The sequence below is a fragment of the Aegilops tauschii genome, chromosome 7, assembly GCF_002575655.3.
Source record: "Aegilops tauschii subsp. strangulata cultivar AL8/78 chromosome 7, Aet v6.0, whole genome shotgun sequence".
NCBI lineage: Eukaryota > Viridiplantae > Streptophyta > Magnoliopsida > Poales > Poaceae > Aegilops > Aegilops tauschii.
Genome location: NC_053041.3, coordinates 319,547,189 through 319,560,633, shown reverse-complemented (window position 1 = coordinate 319,560,633; position 13,445 = coordinate 319,547,189). Strand labels below are relative to the sequence as shown.

Here is a 13,445-nt window from a genome sequence, read left to right as displayed (position 1 = left end):
TTGCTGGAGGAGAGATGCAATTGATCTTGTGGTGTCCTGGTCTCCCGCAATTGAAGCAAACTCCTGTACCCATCATACAATCTCGAGTAGCATGACCCTTTCAACATTTCCCGCATTTAGGAACAAAGATTGGCTGAGTAGGAATAGGCCGTGGTGGTGGCATATGAGGACGCACTGGTCCATGCATCATAAGACGTGGGTGTTGCATCATGGGGCATGGATCTACCCTTGCTTTCTTCCTTATCTCTTCACTTAGGTTGGCATGCTCATTCTCAAGTATGAAGGCCCTATTGACAAGGTCTTGAAACTGGGTGATCCCGTGAATTGAGAGGTGCATTTTCAGGAATGGATGCAGCCCCTCCATAAACTTCTCCACTTTCTTGGCTTCAGTGTTCACATAATCTGGAGCATACCTTGCCAAATCATTAAATTGGTTCATGTAGTCGTTTATCCTCCCGCTACCTTGAGACAGATTGCGAAACTCCCTCTTTTTGATATCCATCTTTCCCTTTGGAATATGGGTCTGACGGAAATTCTCCTTGAACTCCTCCCAAGTGATAGGCTGATTATTTGCTCGGTTAAGGTTGAAATTTCTCCACCAAGCTGCTGCTGGTCCAGTTAGCTGGTGTGATGCATATCTCACCTTCTCTGCATCTGAGCACCCTACGGTTTCCAGGTTATGTTCTACTTCTAACAGCCAGTCATCTGCCTCTAGTGGAGAATGTGGGTGGCTGAGTTTTCAGAAATTCTCCCAAGCTAACTCCTGCACCGGGTAGGTTTGCTCCTCCAGGAACTAGTCTTGTGAGTATTGCTTCGAGGAAGTGGTTCTGGTTCTCTTGGGACTCCCTTCGAGAATTATCCATGAACTTAAGGACATCTCCCAAATTGCCTTCTCCACTCATAAGTCCAGAAGTTCCAGCATTGCCAACTTCTGGGTTGCTTGGAAGTTGCACCGGTCCAGGTAGAGCACTTTGATTTTCTGAAGATGGAGTACCCCCATGCTGATCATGGGCGCTTGATCCCAACCGAAAGACAAGGTCTTGCTCGGTCAAGCCATTGTTATCCATCCTGCATTTTTTGTCTAGTTAGTTGGTTACTTCTTTGCATGATTATTGATTCAATCAGCAAGCACAAGTGCAAGTGATATCAATAAATATCATGCTATCCTTAAATTTGCAGTAACCAAACATGAAGTTTAATTCTGGTGGCAAATGCCTCTTACTAACCAGAATGATACAACTCCGATTACTCTTGTGTCTCCCATAAGATGATGTCAAACATTTTACTTTTGCCTAATAGGATTATGTTATCCTCTGTGTTACCACTAAAGCACACAATAGTAAGGTACTATGAGCCTACTAATGCACACAAGTTATATACTACGGAACAAGCACTTATATTACAACCAGTACATCACATAAGTATTAGTTAAGGGCATAACTACATTACAACTACAGCACACGCCACATAGGGTTCAGTTCCTACTAGTACATAGGCGACATACTCTAGCATTGAAGTTCAGGCATATCTTACATAAACACACATATTCAGGCTGCCACTACACTAACTACTGCTGATCCCAAAAGATTAGTCTATGGCCAAGGTGTTTCACGCCGAAGAGTTTGGCAGATTGGAACTTGATTAGGCGATGCCGCTGCCACCGCCATTGTTGCTACCGCTGCCACTTCCATTACTTTCGCCGCTGCCACTTGCGCCAAGCCCAAGTACCCTTGCATAGGTAGCAGCCTCCCTGTACTCCCTCGAGCTGACACTCATGTGTGGGTGGATAAAGTCAGGTTGGTGTAGTCGTGGAATAGGGAAGTGGGGTAGCTGTTGCTGCTCTATATCAGACTGTAGGGCTGGTTCAGGTTCAGCTATATGTTCAGGTAATGGCTGGGGTGGTGTAGGTGGTATGTCTGGTGAGGGTGGAACTACTGGCTCATCTGGGTTCTCTACTTCCTCAAGTTCTTCCGGTTCCTCTGGTTCTACTTCCTCTTCAACATCACTTGGTACTATTATAGGATTAAGTGGACCTCAGCATAGCATTTAGTGCTTCCTGAAGCATAATCCCGTCATGTTCGCTCATCTGATAGCATTGATACTAGAATTTGGTTGCTTCTTGACGCCTAATAAGCTCTTCTTTCATTGTATGGTACATCATCACATCAGCAATCCTGGCCATGGTAGAAGTGGTGCTAACTGTTGCGGCAGGTGCATGCTGAGCTGATGAAGACCCGACACCCAGGCTTGCTACTCTAGGTCCTTGCTGATGGTTCTGCCCAAAACTTCCAGAATCAAGTGCTGGCAAGTCACGATATCCGGTAGTGCGCAATTTCTCTCCAGAGCGTGCTCGCAGTCCATGCATAGCTTCTTTGGCAACCTCCTACATGGGTAGAGTGTCATCGGATGATCGCTGCATTGTGGAGAGCTCCACATAGAAGTCCATGTCCGATGGAACACCGCTAAGCACCAGTACTACGCGTCTGTAGGAGTGTGTTCCATCATCTGGTATCTCTTCAAAGAATTGTGGACATGGTGCCCCAAGCTCCTCCATCATTTGCCAAAGTAGTAGGACATGTTGGCCACGAACCCTTGATGGTGGAATTCTAATTCAAACCATCCTGCAACAGGCTTCCAATTAGCATGGTAGTCATCTAAAGTTACTGGCCAAAATGATATATTCTGGGTCTAATTACTTGTGTAATATAGCAAGTATGGGTTCCAACTAAAGTATTCTAACCGTCTCTAACTATCTGCGTGGCCCTCGAAAACCTGGCACTGATACCACCTGTGATGACCCGTGTCATTATTATTATAGATAATGACACTGTCCTTGGATTATTTCTGGACAAAATATTGTCTTGTCAAATAATAATCCATGTTAGAGATATGCAACATGGAAATAGCTAGAGATGGTCTCTTATATTACAATATCATGCCACGTGGGGCTAAAAGTCTCAAGTAGGCTTCTCACATGTTCGCTAGTTCCAACAACGGTACTAGATATATAGTGATGAAATAGTTCCTGGATTACATAGCTAGCTCACAAGTTACTTGTTCATCCCAGCCCCCATATGTGGCATCCAGATCATACATAGCACTAGATGGATCCACATCTAGGTCCCCTGTGTAGTTGTAGCCATCACCATTGCTCTCCTCACTTGGTCCAGTAGGATTCTCATACAAGCTTTGCTCTAAGAAAAAGATGATTAATAGCAAGAGTGAGTACAAAGTACTCATCAAGCTCAAATAGCAGAATGCAACAGTCATGATAGCTCAATATAAATCAACAAGTCATACCTCAACTCACAACTTTCAAAAATAAACATTTGTTGCAGAAGTTCATTTCAATTTATAAAAGCTATCAAACACTCGTATTGCGAGATAGACCACCAATAGGTCCCCGTAGTCTCCAATCCAAGAGACTGGCATGAATTCATGTTTTTCTTTAACTCTGCAGAGTTTGTATCACTTTACACACAGAGCTCGAAACCATAATTGCCATCTGCATTTCCTTAGTTGCGAGAAATGGTTCAGAACCTAAGCTTTTTCCCATTTGTATATTATATCTCCACCTGGCTAGTGGTCACTAGCCGTTGTGTCGGGTTTCAGAACCCGCACTCCACCAACACTTAATATATAGCGCTTGCTAATGCACCCATCCGGCATTAGTATTGGGCTCAACTCGCCTTAGATGAGACCATGGCTGATACGGTTGTAGTACGGCACATAAAACGAGTGGAAGTTATTTAATCTTAATATCATAGCCATATGTAGAGGGCCCCACCTTCCAATGTGTCCATCCCGATCACCCTCTATCCACCAAATAATTATAAAAAAAATGGATTAGCTGCTCCATCAGCTAACCCAACTATTTGCCAACACTCATTCCACACAATTTATCTCAAAACATTTTATGCAAGTTGATGATAAGATAGCGGAGAATAGTGTTTTTGAAAAATAGTTCTACTCAACATGATCAAGGAGAGCTTGCCTGAGTTCTCGTACTCAGATCCGAACTCAAATTGCTTCTGTGGCGCTTCCTTCTCCGGGTCTTGTTTGCTTCCTGCAATTCAGCAAATATATATATACTGATACTAAGTCGAGTGAATAACTAAAATAAAAATACGTTGGTGCAGTGTGGTTATCCTACGGTCACCAAGGTTTTAAACTTGTAAAATCTTGATACAAGATATGTTATATTTATCAGTGTAGTGTGTAACTAGCATTATTCACATGTCATCAAATTAACTAATTAGTACTAGTAGCCTGGGAGTGTACCGTGACATTTCAGCTTAGGCTAAGTGGCTCTTTCTCTCTCCTAGTACTATTACCCATTCTGAACCGAACCAACACACACACTAGTACTAGTGCAGCCAGAACACAAGTAGTACACGCATGCCCTCCTCTGTTTCTTCTACACCTTGCCCAGATCGAGCAGCACGCCAGCGACGGGAAAGATGCTGCTCCGCCGCTGCCGGATCCTCAAATCTCTCTCTCTCTCTCTCTCTCTCTCTCTCTCTCTCTCTCTCTCTGATGTAAATCCCCATATGTCCCCCATGGATTCATCCCTAACCCTCAAATCCTCCTCTGATTTTGGCTTGCAGGTGAGGCTCTCGTTGGGATGTGATTCCGCTGCTCCAGATCGAAGTCGCCGGCTTGGGCGCCGCCGTGATGCTGGATGGTGCAGGTCAGAGCTCCAGTGCGTGGCCATGGAGCAGATCGAACATATGTGCAGGTTAGTGATGCCTTGTTCCTATCCCTAATATTTTTTTTTATGGTTAAAGTTCTCAGATTTAGTAAATTAATTTAGTCTCATGTGCATGTGTGTGTACTGAACCAATTCCTCTTGTGCAAGATGTTGGTTTACTTGATCCATTTTATTTTACTTGATTAAGGCATTATCCATGCTTTCTTGTAATGTTGATTTTAAGATCTGTGATAGATGATATTACTGGGATGATTTAGCTTTTGTGTGCATCTATGAAGAAGTTGTGAGGAATATTGTGGGTGCATCTGGGTTAGGCTTCTTTGTGAGTGTGAGTGCTAAAGGAATGACAGAAGAAGAAGAACTCACCTTTCTTCTTTTGCCTTCTCTGCTGTTCCTACTAGTGCTGCTCCTACTTCCAGATCCCAGTCCAGTAGGCTAATTTCTTGCTCTAGCCTTCCTCCTTTGATCTACTATGATTTCTCAGGTCACCATCTCTACTTATTGTTCTTGGATCTTTGTTGGTTGCAGATAGAAAGATGAAGAAAGTGGGAGGAAGACAAGCTGCAGGTTTGGCTATTTGGGGAAGAATGGAGATGTGTGAAGTCTTGGCAATGGCTTGCTCTGCTCTCTCTCCTTTTAATATCAGAAAACCATCTTCCTTGGCTGGTATGGCTTCCCATCCCCTTCTCCATTGTTCTCACAGGTGCTAGCTTGTAATTGGCTGAAGGTTGAAGCCCATACATAGACTATAATGTTGAACAATTGACTATTAATCTATTGTGCACGTGAGAGTGGTGGTTAGTGTGTCTCAAATGTGTCATGTTGTCCTAGTTGACTCAAAGATATTTTGTGTTGGTCTAAGTTTGGTCTGGCATTGTTGTATAGGTTAACATAGTTTGGTCTTCCTATATTTTTTTTTCAAAGATTTGTAGTACACCTGTACAACTGTACTGTTTGAGGTGTATGGATATAAATATATATATTTGAGTGGTTATGCTTGTTGAAGAAGTCTGAGATGTATTTGCTTAATATATTCTACTTAATTATCTAGTTAAGAGATGTATTTGCTTAATATATTCTACTTAATTATCTAGTTAAGGGTGGAACTACTATGTGAAAAATATGGGTCGTTACAGTTATGGGACAGAAAAATAAACTAGTCGAGTAAAACCGTAAATCTCTCACTGATAAACCTGAAAATTGATACCACTTGATGTGACGGCGGCTCGATCTTTCGATGAGAGTGGGTATAACTATCGATATGCCTCGACAATAGCTAAATCAATCTCCGATGGTTATTGACCTTGCCGTAGGCACGATCTACCTGAACAACGAGGTTCGAGTTTCTGCAAGCAACCGAATAACCGGCACGAACAAAGGTGAATTGCAATCTTAGAACTGCGGATGAAAAGTTGAGCACACAAACTAGATCAAAGGTTGGGGTTCTATTGTGAATCTGACAAGGCGATAGTCCTACACGTCTCGTAGATGCGAATTGTAGCGATGGCTAGATAATACAATAAAACCAAAGTCTAAACCCTAGAAGATGAGGCACATATAGAGGAAGATTACAAACCGAACTTTGGACGACCAAAAAGGACTCGCAGGCCCTTGGATTTCCTAACGTGGTCGTGGTTGATTTGGACTCTTGTGGATGAGGGGGTCGTCTCATGAGACCGGCCGGTCGTGGCTTTTTCAAGGTGTTAGATGGACCGGCCCATAAAAACGGATGTGCCCCTGGTGCATATTTGCATGGAAGACCTCCTCTTGTGTTGATGCCTCGTAGCATGCATGACCAGTTGGCTTGCTGAAATGTATGAAAACGCACATGCATATGCATTGTATCTTTTACATGGAAGCACACAACATGCATGATGCATTCTCCTTGTACGCATACATGTATGTCTTTCTATATATGTATGTTCCCTTTCATCGTCTTGACAAGTAGCTTGATAATTCCTCAATTATTCTCCATATAATAAAAGAGGTGATATACCTTTGTTTTCAACAATAAATAATTCATGAAATTATTGCTAATAGAAATCACCTTTACAATATGTGTTTCGCTTTATTTTTTGTCATATCTGTGGCAGCCATGTCCACATCACAAAGGCTCATAATTGGGATAGATGAGAGAGAAAGCAATGCAGATAGGGTTCCTAGTAAGGGGGTTGATACTACGCAAGTTGTTTAAGCAAAGGCCGGAAGGGACGAACATATCATTTAAAAACGAAAATGGGTGATGTAGTCGTGTTCCCAAAGGGAAAGTGCGACTTCCATCAAAACACAAAAGAACCACAACCAAAGCATGGTTTCATCTGAACCATTTCAAGGACTCGACTTCGCATCGGGGATACACGACCAATCCTACCTTAGGGGTTACAGACTGGCCTATCCTAGTCTCGAATGGTGTCTATGTGGTGGAATGCTCGGTCGCGTACTCTGGCTCTTCTAGGTCTTCCTCCTCGTTGTCATCCATCCAAGGTTCTTTGTCACTTGAGGGAGTGGAGGATTGGAGGAACTCAACATGGCATTGCTTCGCCAGTGGTGTGGTGAAGAGCTTACGGTAATCCTTTATGTAAATTGGTGTAGTTGCTTTGACTGCGAGAACCAGTGTTACCCTCCGGGGTAACGTGAAGAACCGGCTTGTTGGGGAGTCATTTTCCTTCATGAATACTTCCACATGGTAATCCGTCTTGGTGTTGTCGATCCAATGCTCATGGTAGGTGAAAGTGGTGCTCGGTGAAACTGGCACTTCTAGAGGCTATCTTAGAGAAGCGCGGGATATCCGGTAGTCAGGAGGTCTTCAGGTTTCGGCCATTTACAAAAGTTTTGAAGGGGAGAGGTTAATAAGGAGAAAACAATCTTAGGTGCATGTCATTTGTGCAAATAAATGCAAACAACAATTTTAAACATTTTTAACATGGGTGAAGGTTGCAAATTAATAATCTACATGAAATTCCAAGTATTTTACATATATAGTTTCTTTAATTCCGATGCACGGTTTGTGAGACGTTATATGCATGAAATGCATGGGTTTTTTCTGTAGAACAGTAAACTCGGGAAGTTAGCTAAATTCCCAGAACAGAAAAACACTCCACAGGCTGAAACTATTGAGCACAAGATAATAAGCTGCGCGCGCTGGCGGCAGATAGGCGGATTGCTCACCAAAGGGCCACTCGGCCGACTCGATGGTGGCGATGCAATGCGGGGGCGCCGGCGGCTGGGCCTTGGCTGGATCGAAGGAGAAGGTGAAGGGGGCGCGGTCAACGCGCGGTGGTCGTCGCAATTCAGGGGGATCGAGCAGGCGGGGCGGCTGTGCTCGTTTTAGGAAGAAGGTCAAGGTCACGACGCTGGGACTTGAAGTGGCAGGCGACTGTAACGAACCAACAAGAGGAGAGGATCGGGATCGAGCTGGTGAGGAACCAGAGAGGAGGAGGGGGACACTTGGAGAGGAAGAAGATGCTTTAAGAGGAAAGATTAGGTGAGATACAGTCCATCGATCACACGTGCCCTCTTGCTGCCAAAGGCGGCTAGCTTTAAACTCCAAGTCTCCACGCACACACGCACACCTACAGGTGGGGCCCGATCGCAGTTGCCAGGTCACACGGACAAGTGGCCAGGCGTGACACTCTCCCTCTATCGGATTCCGGGCTCTACAGACCCTTGATAGATTCGAACTCTGGGGTGCGTGCGAAGAACTCAACCTCCCCATTCTGCCAACTCGTCGATCTCACGGCCTAGCTTGATGAACTGGAAGGGAAGGGGACAAGGCAGTTTACCCAGGTTCGGGCTACCTTGCGGTGTAAAACCCTACTCCTGCTTTGTGATGGATTGGCCTCGAGGTGGGCTGAGGATGAACTTGTACAGTGGGGGAACAACCTCAGGAGGTGTGTTCTTGTGCTCGAGTGAGCTGGTGGGTGTGAGGATGGAATGGATCCGGATCCCTCTCTACGGTGGTGGTGCTGCTCTACTTATAGTGGCCTTGGTCCTCTTCCCAAAATGAAGGCGGGAAGGGATCCCACAACGGCCAAATTCGAAGGGACACAACTAGTACATCTTATCCTGACAAAAGGTAGTCTTCGCTTGCAAAGCCTCTGGTCGTGACGCTGTGGTGGGCTCGGCGATGACCTCCGTCCTGCCGTCCTGGCAGTCTTGGTCTTGTAGCACGGAAATGGAAACCTTTAGTTGATTCCTCGGGACTCCGCGCCTGCGCTTGCCTCCTTAGCACCAAAGAGGAAACCTGCTGCTCTGCGCCCGCCGGCGCCCGCCTGGCCTCGGTCATCATGGCTTGCATCATCCAAAACCTCACGAGGTGAGGGCTTGCATAGAAATCTCCGGTCCTCGGGAGCTAGCCTGAGGAGGCCGCTCCTCCCGGAGGTCTTGATGTCGTCTGCATCGTGAGGCTTGGCCCCTCGCGAGGGTCTTGATTTGTTGGTGCTGAAGATGGGCCGTACCAGGCTGCCAATGGAGCCACGCGATGGGCCGCAGGCAGGCATGTCTGGGTACCCCATTTCCTAGAACGCCGATAGTAGCCCCCGGGCCCAAGGTGCGCTCGAACTTGGCTTCGAGGCGAAGCCAAAGGGCAAGTGCGGAGCGCCGCGGGCCCCAACCGCCTACGGCCTCGGTCGACGCGTGGCGCTTGATGGGACATGGGCGTCTCCGCTTCCCCACGCGGCCTCAGCAACCGTTCGACTCGACGAGAGCCTGCTGCATGCAGAAAAGCCATCATTACTGGGGATCATGGAGGCCGGCGGTTGGCCTCCCTCTGGCTATAAGTGAGGGGAGGGGCAGGGCCCCCTACTCATCTCCATCTTCTCGCTACCCGCTCTTCCTTCTTCATCTTTGTCTCCCCGTCTTGCCGTAGCATCCATGGCGCCGACGAGAAGGTTCTCCGGTGCCGAAAAGGGGAAGGCCCACAAGGAGGGGCCGGGTTCACCGCCACCGAAGAGAGGCCGCGGTCGCCCCCGCAAGTATGCTGCGACCCCGGCGGTGGCCCCTCGCGGGCGCGGGCACACCTCTTCAAGGGCAGGCGTCGCCTTGGGCAGCCGCGACAACGCTTCCTCTTGTGGCGGGAGCCGCGGTGGACGGGGTAGCCCCTGCAATGGGGGAGGCGCGCCGTGGTTGCCCGGCCTCCTCGGCCGCGCTTCCACTCGGCGAATGCGTTCTCGGAGTTTGTCGTGTGGTCGGAGAGGCCCGTTGGCACCTGGCTCCCGCGCTCTTTGCGGGTGAGCTGCCTACCGCGGGGCTTGATGGCCTCTGGCTGCAGGCTGACGGCTGCTGCAGCAGGGCCTCGTGGGCTGGGGTTGAAGTCACCACTGCGGGCAGCGTGTCCTTGACCCGCGGTTGGCAGGCGTTTGCCCGCGCGCAGGGCCTGAGCGGGAGGTGCACCCTCCATTTCAGGTACAACTGCCTTGTGACCCTTTATGTGAGGGTGTTTGGGGAGGACGGCCGTCGTGCGGGGTGCTGCCCGGTGGATGGCGGCGACGACGATGAGCTTGCCCTTGCCGATGGCCGCGCGCGACGACGAGGGTGAGCTTCCCCTTGGCGACGACCGCACTACCTCCAGCAGCGGCGGCTCCTCCTCCGGCGAGAGCACCAGTAGTGGTGGCTACGACGAACCACCATGCCGCAGGGTTCTGATCGGGGAAGGCAACGAGCCGTCTCATCGCCGTGCCTCGGTGAAGTGGGAGGAAGACTCGGACTGCGCTCGGGCGCCGCTGGAGTCTGGCCTTGGGAGCTGCTGCAGCCGTGCAACCTTCTTTTGTTTAACCTTTCTTTTCTCCTGCGAAAAAAGTAGAGGGCCCCGCTGGGGCGTGTAATGAACCATGGTGCTTGCGCCACTATGCTATGCTTGTTATTTTGATGCCGTGCCGTGATACCCGTGTTTCTCCTAGGTGCAGTTAGGGTAACTTAGTTCGATGTGCTTGTTGTAGTCTCCAACGTCGCGAGGGCGCGCCTTTTCCAGAGGTAGGTTCCAGGGCTTCCTTCCTGACGACTCGGGAGCCATCGAGCCTCAGGAGACATTGTATATCTACAGAATTTTTAGAATTGGGGGGCCTTGTGAGGCTTCTCGTCCTACCTCGCGCAAGCCCCTGAGCGTGGGTTGGTTATGGCTGGTGCACCGTGTCGCGATGCCCGAAGGCACGGACTTAGGGGGGTGCGCATGCCCATGAGCTCGTTCGAGGGCGTCTCGCGAGGATTAAGGACGCCGAAGCTCTGGGGCGACAGGGCTTCGGTGAGGTGTGGCCGCGGGCGAGGCCTGGCGCACACACCTACCTAGCCCCCGCGCGTAAGGCGCGCGAGGAGGAGCAACGGGAAACTGTCGCTCCCCCTGGGACAAGGTCGGAAAGGCGAGCAAAAAAGAGAGAAAATCCCGACTTGCAAACAAAAGACACGAAAGCTCCAAATTTCATTCGAGAAGCTGAAAATCAACTACAGAAAGCAAGCAAAAGAACATCCGCGTCCGGCACCTAGACTAGTCTTCTTGTCTTCCTACCAGCGCGGAGCATGGGGCCTCCACTAGGATGTGGGTTGGAGCCCCCGTGAGGCCCAGGGGCGACCTCAGGAGACTCCGGGGCGTGTACAGCCCTAAATCATTATTACGTGAGAGTGTCACGAGCGGAGACTTTCACAGGCACGAGGCCTTGCTTCATGGGTAGAACTTCTGGAGGTGTTGGATGTTCCAGGCGTTCTGGATGAGGATCCCGTCCTGCGTCTCCAGGCATGCGGCGCCAGGCCTGGAGACACGGGCAATCTTGAACAGGCCCTCCCACACAGGCGAGAGCTTATGGAGCCCTTCCCTGGAGAGCACCCGCCTCAGGACGAGGTCACCCACCTCGAGCGTCCTGGAGCGGACGCTACGGCAGTGGTACCGCCGTAGCGCCTGCTGGTACCTCGCTGCTCGGAGCGAGGCTTGACGGCGGCGTTCCTCCCCCAGCACGAGGTCCATCCCCCGCAAGGCATCCTGGCGTGCCTCGTCAAACGCCAATACCCACGTGGAGCGATGCCTGACCTCGTGAGGGAGAACCGCTTCAGCTCCGTAGACGAGGAAGAATGGAGTCTCACCCGTCGGCTTGGTCAAGGTGGTGCGGATGGACCAAAGCACGGACTGGAGCTCATCGAGCCAGCCCCTGCCGCAGGCCTCGAGCTTCTTCTTGAAGGTCCTTGCCTTGAGGCCTCTCAGGACCTCTGCATTGGCACGCTCAGCCTGGCCATTGCTCCGGGGGTGTGCCACCGAAGCGTAGCATATCTGCGTTCCAAGGTTAGCACAATATGTTTTGAAAAGGTTGCTGGTGAACTGCGAGCCATTGTCGGTGATGATGCCATTGGTTACCCCGAACTGGCTCACGAGGCCCTTGATGAACTTAACTGCCGAGCCAGCCAGGATGGTGCGGAAGGCCTCCACCTCCGCCCACTTGGTGAACTTGTTGATGGCAACGTGGAGGTAGCGGTAGCCCCCGGGCGCTCGAGGGAATGGGCTCAGGATGTCCAGCCCCCAGACCGCGAATGGCCATGAGAGTGGGATGGTCTGAAGGCCCTGAGCTGGCTGGTGGATCTGCTTGGTGTGGAATTGACATGATTCACAGGATCTCACCAATTTTGCGGCATCGTTGAGCATCATGGGCTAGTAGAACTCGCTGCGGAACGCCTTGCCCACGAGGGTGCGCGATGAGGAGTGATGCGCGTAGTCCCCGCCATGAATGTCGGCCAGCAGCTCGCACCCCTGCTCCCTGGAGATGCATCATAAAGAAACATTGTTCAGACGCCTCCGATAGAGCTCACCGTCCCGGATGCAGTATGTCGTGGCCTGGCGGGCCACACGCTCCGCATCTTCCTCCTTCTCCGGCAGGGTGCCCCGAAGCAGGTACGCCTTGAACTCCTCAGTCCAGCATCCCTTCCTGAGGCTCGAGCGCTAGGAGGAGGCGGGCTCCGGAGGTTGGACCGCAAGCAGGGGCGCCTGAGAGGGGAGCTGGGGGGAGCTCCTCCTGAGGCGTTGCTGGTCCTGGGGCGGGGGGAGCTGCTGATGGCTTGAAGAGCCGCTCCTCGAAAACGCGAGGCTCCTGAGGCAGACGCCGAGACGCCCTCTTGGCGATGTCGTCTGCTTCCTTGTTCATGCCATGTGGCACGTGCTGCAACTCCAGGCCCAGGAATCGTTTCTCAATTTTGCGTACCTCCTCGAGGTACGCCTCCATGTGTTCGTCCTTCGGCTTGTACTTCTTGTTGGAGAAGTTGACGAGGAGTTGCGAGTCGCCCCTGATGGTGAGGTGCCTGACCCCCAAAGCTGCTGCAGCCTTGAGGCCGGTGATCAGGCCTTCGTATTCCACGATGTTGTTGGAGATCTTCTTGCCTTGCTGGAAGCAAAGCTGCACAGCGTATAGAGCTTCTCCTGGGTGGGCGAGATGAGCACGGCTCCAGCCCCCGCGCCCTGACACGCGAATTTACCGTCGAAGTACATGACCCAGCCATCCGGTGCCTCGTCTCAGGGCATGAGAGAATGGTCCTCGCTCACTTCACGGCCAGGGATGTTCAGTCCATTCCACCACGAAGTCCGCGAGGGCCGTGGCCTTGACGACCCTGGTGGTGCTGAACTCCAACTAGAACACTTGCAGCTCGATGTTCCATTCTGCAACCCTTCCCGCAACATTGGGGCTTCGGAGCACCCTCTCCAAGGGATAAGCCAAGACAATCTTGATTGGATGGCCTTGGAAGTAGTGGTGCAGCTTCCGGGAGG

The 13,445-nt window shown here is 50.4% G+C and overlaps 2 long non-coding RNA genes across 2 annotated transcripts; one reads left to right on the top strand and one right to left on the bottom strand.

The window, feature by feature from the left end:
• Positions 1 to 2,903: 2,903 nt before the first annotated feature.
• Positions 2,904 to 5,358, bottom strand: LOC123495102 (uncharacterized). The gene is made up of 3 exons (XR_006667133.2): positions 5,078 to 5,358; positions 3,995 to 4,066; positions 2,904 to 3,194 (listed from the first exon to the last, which is right to left on the bottom strand). It is a non-coding gene; the product is annotated as an uncharacterized lncRNA (long non-coding RNA).
• On the top strand, positions 4,073 to 5,719 carry LOC109757639 (uncharacterized). The gene is made up of 2 exons (XR_002231603.4): positions 4,073 to 4,738; positions 5,240 to 5,719. It is a non-coding gene; the product is annotated as an uncharacterized lncRNA (long non-coding RNA).
• Positions 5,720 to 13,445: the final 7,726 nt, after the last annotated feature.